Here is a 9,195-nt window from a genome sequence, read left to right on the forward strand (position 1 = left end):
TGTTGATATCAGTTAATTGTTGTATATTGTTTACTTTTTCTAAGATACCTGGAGTGGATTTTCCTAGCTGCCTTTTTTGGATCTGTGGGCTTGGGTCGACTTTCAATGGCTTTAGCTATCATTTTATGGTCAGTAATGGAACATCAGTGTTTGTTTTCTCTTCCAAAATCAGTTTCTGGTAATGAAAAACATAAATTAAGAGCATGAATTAACAAAATCTTTGAAGAGCTAAGATTGTGTTGGTCACATTCACTTGTGTGGTTGGTATTTTCAATTTAGTGTTCTGGTATATGATGCCACTCACTATTATGACATGTCATCTAAAAGATGCAGCAATTGAAGTTGATACATTATCCGTCTGGTTTATATTTTAGTTATTTATAAACATAACTTATTTTAGTTATTTATTTAGTTATTTATATTTTAGTTATTATAGTTTGTAAACATATTTTAGTTATTTATATTTGTTTACTTCATCACACTCAATGATTTGAAATTTTTGATATAGTGTATTTATTTAAGTATTACAATATTGTTTTGTTATAATGTAATTTAGTGACATTGTAAAAAGTATTGTTGTGTTATTTTAGGTTGTGATCTAAATCTGTGCATTTAATGTTTTTATTTATTTATTTTTAGAATTTAATGTGAATTGCGTTCTTGGGTATTGAATCAGTTATTGAAGCATCTGTTTGAATTTCAACATTCACTTGTATATTTGAACCTTGACACTAAAATTTACTTTCTTTGCATTTATTGTTTATATGAAGTGTGGGTGTCAACATACAGTGATTGCATTCAATAGTTGTGAAGAGTAGGTTTCAGCATCGGTTTGCTTAGTATTTATCATCGTGGTTTTAAAAAATTGGCATCGACTTTTATATGCAAATGACAAAATCTAACTTGAATTAGTTCAGTTTTTCTCCTCAAATAGTTAAACACATCATTCTTAGCTCTTATTCCTAAAGAGTTCCTTTGTACCTTTGCTAACTTCAAGAAATTTCTCTTTGCAATATAATCTATAAGATCTTCTCCAAGACTTTCTAAATCAAATCAGACTTGCTAAGGATTTATATTGCCCATGAGATTCTTCACTCTACCAAGAAACATAAAGTATAGAGTATGATTATAATACTAGATATGCTTAAGCATATGACAGAGTCAGCTAGAAAATCTTAAAGCAAGTGGTGCTTAAGTTGTATTCTCATTAATGGATCATTTCATGTGTTTGAGTTGTCAAACATTCTTTCCTAATTAATGGGCAGCCATGTGGTTTCTTCTTTATCTCAAGAATCAAGCAAGGTGATATGTTATCTCCATATTTATTTATCATTTGGCTAAGGCTCTTGGTTTGTTGTTATTGATCATCGCTTATATGTGGTCATTACATGTATCCTCTATGTTGACGATACAATTTTATTTGGTGAAGCAACTATGTAAGAGGCTCGAACTATGAAATGAGTGTTGGACAAGTATTGAGAAGTCCCATGTTAAGTAATTAATGACACCAAATCAAAAATGTTTTTCATAATTACTTCTCTATTTTTTCTTAGAAATTATCCAATTTCCTTACATTCAAAAGAGAATTTCTGGCAAGTAAATATCTAAACATTCCTCTCTTTGTATGGATAAATAAAATGATCATTTTTGGATAAAATGTCAAACTCAATTGAAAATAACCTTATTTTTCAAAAAACACTTGGCTCTCTTTATGAAGTAGACTCTTCATGATCAAAATTAGTTTGGCTACCATCATTGATTAAATCGTGTTAGTTCTCCCTATGCCTAAGGATTTTTGGTTGACATATAAATTGAGAGGTTTCTTTAGAAAGGCAATAAGGATCAGAAAGAAAAACTTCATCTCTTATCTTTTGTTGAAGGATCAAGTATTCACATTTTGGAATGCTAAAATGTGGTCTTAGGTGGAAGATTGTTTTGGAAAATGTTTTCCAACCACAATTCTAAATGGGCAAAAATAATAATGAGAGAAAAATTTATGGATTAAAATCTCTAGAAAGGATTTTCATAGCCCTAAGTATTGCTAGGTTCCCAAATGTGGTACCTCATGGTCAACAATAGAAAGATATTTCTTTCTTTCTTGGGTTATCCATGATGGAGGAAAGGCCCCTTTTTGTGAGGAATCTTGGAATGACTTTCCTCCTCTAAACAACCTAGAAAAGACCTCTCCACCTTTCCCACTCTTGCAAATCAAAGAAGCATTTTACAAGTGGAACTCAATCAAATATTTTCACTTTAAAGAATCCCAAGACTCTTATTTTGTCTCCTTTGGGAATTATTTAGTCAAACAAGGCTACCCAATCAACCAATGAAAAACATTCTCTTCTAGGAATTGCTCCTATATTCAATTGTGCTCTGTGATTCATAGTATCGGACTAGAAATCTTACTTTTGAACTATCCCCCTCTCAAGGTCCTATTGGTTATGGCTACAAGAAAAATTACATTAGAGTGAGTCACTACTTTCAAATTTTCTAGAAGTGCTCAAATATTGGCATCTTCTCCACCAAAACTTTTTATTTTCTTTAATTTGGAATGTTGCCCTATTTATCTTGATTTTGAACATCTTGTGGGAAAGAAATAACCACATCTTTAGAAATGATAAAAATACTCTAAATATTCTCATAAACATTGAAAAATAAAATATTAGAATCAATAAATTCATATACTGCCAAGCATATAAAAAATTTACTCTTGTTGCTCATTAAGATAATAGGATCCTCTCGAAATAGAAACTCGTCTATCTCATTCAAAAGAAGTTTGCTAAGCAATATTCCAAAGAGTATTAACAAGAAAGAAGTTAAATGGAGACCTCTTGATTAAAAACCTGTCAATTTGAACTTTGATGGGGTTTTGAAAGGAAACCTAGGTATCTTGAGGGTGGGTAGTATTCTTAGAGATTCTATGGTGAGGTTTGTAGTAGCTCTTGTTGCTAAACTGTCAAATGACCTAAACAAAAAGGTTGAAGCAAAGGATCTGGTAGAAAGTCTCAAACTAGTAGTGAAGTATAAGGTGAGGTAGTTAATCAAAAAAATCTTATGGATAAGTGCAATGAGCCTTGATTAAGTATATGTGCCAATGAAATACAAACTAAATAATAACAATGATATTAGACCAATATATTCTTCAATAGCAATTTATATTATTTTATATTAGTGTTGTCAATTAGAATTGTGCCTATAGCGAGATAAGAATCTAGCTATTCTGTTGGAACATGGTTAAGAATGAGGGAAGAATCTCCGGATTTTAGGTCGGTTCCTATATGATATCACCTATGAAACTAACTTTGAACTCGGGAAAAGGGTTGAAAATGTATGTGAATAACTAGATACTAAAACTTTAAATAGGTGATACACCAATGGTTTTGAATGTAACTTTGATCAAATTAGCACAAATTACGAAAAGACAATTTATTCACAATACTCAAACAAACACGTACAACAAAAGTGTTTCTATGCAAGGACCATGATCTTTTGCTTTGAAAGGGATACCTAGGTTTCACCAATTTTTTGCAAAAAGACAATAATCACAAACATAGACCTGTAATCACATGTATCAAGATTCAAATCTGCAATAAGGGTCGTAACTAAAATGAAGGCAAACACAACATTAAAGTAAAAAATCTACCATATTGCACAAGAACCAATGAGAAGGAACCGCTGAATCTCTATAATCAATGTTGGAAAAATAATCTCTGCTACAAATGCCCTTACAATCAACTCAAAATCTGCAATGTGCAAAAATCTGAATCTGAAAGAAGGTCCCTCATAATGAGGTGAAAGTACAATATATAGAAAATAACCTTAACTCGGATTCCAAAATCATGCCTAGAAAAAATCACCAAAAAATGATGAAAACTATGAAGAAGCCTCTGAAAATTGCTCTCAACCACCTGCCTAACTGATGGATAACTCAAAAACTCCTCTAGCTCCTCCAAATCATGCACAAAAGCCCCAAATTCGGATGCATTAAGTAACCCACAAATATAGTATATAAAACTGCTCCTAATTATGCAATATATGCATAAAATAAGGTCTCAATCTGAACTATATGCATAGCTGATCATAACTGCTCCATAAACTGCTAAAAGTATCAACAAATAATCCCATTAATGCATGAGAATTTGGAACTGTACTTGACCTCCAAAAATATCCCCTGTTAACTGAATGATCCTTTTTAAAATAGCCTTCCAACCTTCTCTCCTTGCATTTAGGCATAACAGATACTTTAAAACTCTTATAATTTCCATTAAATAATTAATAAAATCAATGGTCTTATAATTACGACCACTTGACATATTAATTTCACAATCAAAGCTCATTTTATTATATTAATTTAATATTTCTGTGTTTATTATTATTTTTTATTATTTTTTAAACAAACACGTTAATATTAAATTAATATTTTTTAAAGAAATCGTTCTTTTAATTCTTTTATTTATATTAACACTAGTATTTTATTTGTTACCTTTAACATATACTAGTATTAATAAAAATAAAAAATAATTATAAAATATAATTTATATTAGTTGAATATGTATAAAATGATCTTCTTAAAATGTCATTCATTTATACATATACAACTAATAAAAATTATATTTTTATACAAAAACGTATAACTCCATATGGCTCATCGAACCTGAAATTTCATTAAGTGGAGTTTATTTGGCTCTTGAAAGGCAAAAAGGAAGGTTGGAAGACTTAGTTTTATTTTTTCAATTTATATTTTACGTGAGTGCAAGAGAAGAGGGTTTCTCCAAACCCTAGCCGCAGAGATCTTCTTCTTGCTGGATATTCATCTGTGATTTCCTCTCTTGACTCCATATCTTGGTCGTTTTTCCTTTGCCAAATCATGGTGTTGTTGTCTACTGTAGATTCCATAAGCATTAGCTTTGGCCGCGTGTTGCCTTGAGAGCTCACGAGCTTCTTCTTTGCGTTGGACGGCTTCATCTTGCTTTGGCAGCGATTTATGTTAGTACTGGGCAGTTTGGACGCCATGTATGATGCAAATTTTTGGCCTTTTTGGGTTTGGACGCCAGTATCTCTTTGACTGAGTGTATTTCCTGCTAGCATTCATGATGCTTATCTTTCTTTGGATGGCTTGCCTTCACTACGGGATTTGTTTGTTGTTGTTGGGAGTTTCATGCTTGGTACAAGTTATTGCTTCCATGGACACCATTTCTTGTTGTTATAGGGCAGAAGTTTCTTGCTTGTAAATGGCTCGAATTGGAGCTTTCACTTGCGGGTTTTGTTTGCTTGATACCTACCATATTTGCTGTAGATTCTTTGACTTGGCGGATCTTTTTTGTTGGTAACAATTTATGGGTTTTCTCCATACACAAATTTTGATTCCAACTAGTTGGACTCTTAAACGCCATATTCAATAGACCTTTGGTCATGGGTTCTATTTCTTTGTGTGATGTGTTGGACACTATTTTGGTGGCTTATATAGCTGTGTGAGCTACTTATGACACTGTTGAATGGGCACCATTTCTCCAGATTTATGAGGTTTGGCTTTGCTATTTCTTTCATGGTTTATAAATATTGTATTACTGCTGTTGCACTTGTAAATCTTGCACTTGCTGTTGATTGGCATAAATCCCATAAGAGTTCTATGTCTCGGCCTGAAATTTCCACCATTTTTCATAGGCCACACTTGGCTCTATTCTATACTTTTTTCAATATTTTGTAGTTCATTGTTTGCTAAATTTACTTAGCTACCATGACATTCTCATAAACAAGATGGCCTCTTTATATCTTTGAAAAAATTTTCCTTATTTTCACCTAGATGATGTATACTTCCTTTTATCTAGATCTGTTCCCGTAGAAATGATTTTTTTTATATCATGCTAGATGTTCTCCTTTACGCTAGCCATGTATTTAGCACGTTTTGTATGCATTTTATTTTTTTGGTGCCATTTTTGCTTCTAATTTACTTGAAAATGGTAGAGTTTACTCTCGTCTCATAACTTTCTATGTGATCATAAATTGAAGAAATTCTTGTAAAGGCATTAGAAACTTGTTTTGCTGCCCTAAATGTTGTTTAAAGTATATAAACTGGTCTCTCTTAAATTTTCTTCATCAGTTTCTCTAAATAGTTATAAATATCATACCTCTTGATAAAAATTAGAATCTTTATTGTGTTGTATTTGATTTTGATCTTTCTCCCATACTGTTGTGGCTGAATATTTTTCATTTGCTGCTTAAATTATAGCCATATAAAATAACCGAGAAAGTCTTTTTTGGAGATTCTTGCTGGTTCTTGGCTACTTGAAAGCATAGTTAGCTTCAATATGTAATATATAAACTTGAATTTTTAGCTTGCCTTTGCCATTCATGGAGGAACAGATGTAAAATCTATTTTCTTGATATGATTTAAAGGTACAGATTTTTACTTACTGTTATACTCTAAAGACGGGGCAGTAACATCTAATCTTTTCTATTTCATTGCTCTCTGTCTTGAGTGTATGTTCACTATCAGCAGCAATGTATTCAGAATATCTTGTCCCCACTAGCAGATGCAAGTTTTCTCCTTGTTCAAATGCCAGTATCAATTAACCTCCTTCTTTCACAGAACCTTTTGCTCCTGTATCTTCAAAATGATCTTCATTATGTTCCTCTTGACTATTAATGTTGCCCCTGCACGTTTCACACAGCCCACTCTTCCATATGACTAGTCCTTCCCCAACTTTTCCAACCACATTCCTATTCCCTATAGCTGTAATCACTTAATCCTTAGTTTGCTCAATAGTATGCATTAATGATTTCCTTGATGTTGATGCCCCTGTTTATGCGCATTATATTTTTTTCTGTAGCAGATTTCTCCCTTTTCTTATAATTCATTAATCTGATCTTGTGACTGATTGTATCTTTAATTCTCCCTATATGCTAAAATACACTTGCAAAGATCCTTGAAATTCCTTTAGCCTAAGACTCAAACTTTATATGTCCTCCATGATTTGATCGGAAGGTCCCATACCTGTATTTTATGTATGTCCTCTCGACAGTCTCCTCTCGTCCTTTACCTTTGCTGCTACATGATTTGACCAAAAGGTTTCACGCTTGTAGTGTATGTGTGTCCCTTCAATGATCTCCTCAAATCTTCGGTCTTCGCCCCTCCTTGATTTAATCAAAAAGTTTCATGCTTGTAACTTATGCACATCCTTTCAATGATCTCCTCAATGTCTTCAATCAGCTACATTGGTTTAACCGGAAGGTCCCATACCTGAAACTTATGTATGCCCCTCAACAGTCTCCCCAGTATCTTCTTCCTTTGCCCAAACAAACTCAGCCAAAAGGCTTCCTGCATGTAACTTACGCATGATCTTTCAATAGCCTCAAGTCTTCATACCTATATCTGCACATGGAAAAAATTCATTAGTATAAACATGTTTTATCTTCTTCGGATTTTTCTTGCCTTCTTGCCTCTTTAACATAGTTATCTGAATAACCATGTTGTAGGAACAATAGAGTATAGATGATAGGAAAGTTTTCCATTGCTTAGTTCATATGAACTGACCCATTTCTTCTTTGATTTTTTCGCAGGTATACTCCTAGATGGAGATGCAGGATCAACCCTTTAGCATTCAACGCAACAAACCTTCCATTCAGGCAATGGATGCCTTTCTTCTTATCTCCTTTTCAGTACTTTTCTATTTGTACAATGTGTTTAATTCAAATATTTATGTTAGGAGCTGAGAATGCTTGTAATATTTGAATGCATTGTATTCAAGTACTGTGTAAACATGAACACTTTGTATCTCCTCAAAATTTTTTTTTTGGATATTTCAATAAAAAATGATACTATTTTGATACTTGTATTCTGAATCAAAAGTGATCAGTTCTCTTGTTTATTGATTCTTGTACTTTACACGTTGCACTCTTTTCATTCTATAATGCGTATTCTCAGCAACTAAACACACTTAGTCAACAGATAAAACATATTTAGTTTAGCGTAAAACATAACAATTTAAGAGGTATGTTAAATTGGTAACATTTTTGGCAACCTCTTAGGGTTTTTTTCCAGCTAAATAGTAATAGACTAGTTGCCTTGTCAATCCATTGGGTATAGAGTCATCTTTAGCACTTAGAAAACTGAACCTTCTCAAAATTTTACAAAAATACCAAACTGAAAACCTTGCTGAAATAAACACACCTCACCACACCAAACGAAAAATTAAAAGGTGAACTGAAAAAACAAATTTGTTAGTTGCCATAGGATCCCATAGCTGTTTGTTTTGATAACCAGGATGGAATTGTATCACAACAAAGAGATAACATGGTTTATTTTCTGATCTCTTTTCTGTGACATAACAATTGTATCGTGGTTGTGAGGACTAATAGCTACTGGCAGTTATCACACCTTGTAGATTTGGTTGAAAATCTATTGAAAGACAACTACAAAACTTGAAATGCTAAGCTTGAATGTGTACCTTGCGTCATAACAGCAATGTGGTGTGTTATTTATGATTGTACTAGGATGGTATACCAGCTGCTTTGGAGTGACCATTCCTCCCTTTTTCAGTACTTTCATGTTATAGAGAGCAGTATATCAGTCTAGTATGATGGTGGATAACACATCATATTGCTGCTGTGGGGTACGATATTCATTCAAGTCAACCATTATTCAAAACCAGAATTTATACTTGTTATTTTTCTGAAAATATTTCAAAAAGATTTGTACCAGCAATATGCTTGAATGCTCTCTGATTTCTTTATAGCTGAATGGATGAAGATTACATCATATCATTATGAACCCGTGAGGTATGTATGATTCAGGGCATTGGAATTCATTTCATGCTTTGCATGATATGTATCTCATGTGTTGATGACGGATTGATAATGATGTGTTGTAGTTTCTAGCTTTATTACTAACCAAATTGATAATGATGTGAAACTTGAATCTAAATGTGTTGAAACAACACTTATTGAAATCTGAAAATTAATCACACTTCTACTCTACTATGCCAAAGCACTTATTGCAATCTGAAAAATACCTCAAAAATACCACTTGAGGTAAATCCCATTAACCGAGATTTTCAACTCCTCTCCTTCAAGTGTAGACAAATGGAAAGCATTGTGTTGTGTGGTTTCAATTATGATGTATAGACCAGCCCACATGGCATCAAACTTTGTATGCTTTCCAGGCCTACTTTTCAACTCATCCCATTTTAATACCAT

General features: G+C 32.8%; 1 long non-coding RNA gene across 1 annotated transcript; it reads left to right on the top strand.

Annotated features, from left to right (window-relative positions):
* Positions 1–4,680: 4,680 nt before the first annotated feature.
* Positions 4,681–7,829, top strand: LOC149556264 (uncharacterized). Its single transcript, XR_016364653.1, has 2 exons — positions 4,681–5,523; positions 7,561–7,829. It is a non-coding gene; the product is annotated as an uncharacterized LOC149556264 (long non-coding RNA).
* Positions 7,830–9,195: the final 1,366 nt, after the last annotated feature.

Source organism: Cupressus sempervirens, chromosome 5 (assembly GCF_028749045.1).
Source record: "Cupressus sempervirens isolate cs-2001-9-10 chromosome 5, ASM2874904v1, whole genome shotgun sequence".
Taxonomy (NCBI): domain Eukaryota; kingdom Viridiplantae; phylum Streptophyta; class Pinopsida; order Cupressales; family Cupressaceae; genus Cupressus; species Cupressus sempervirens.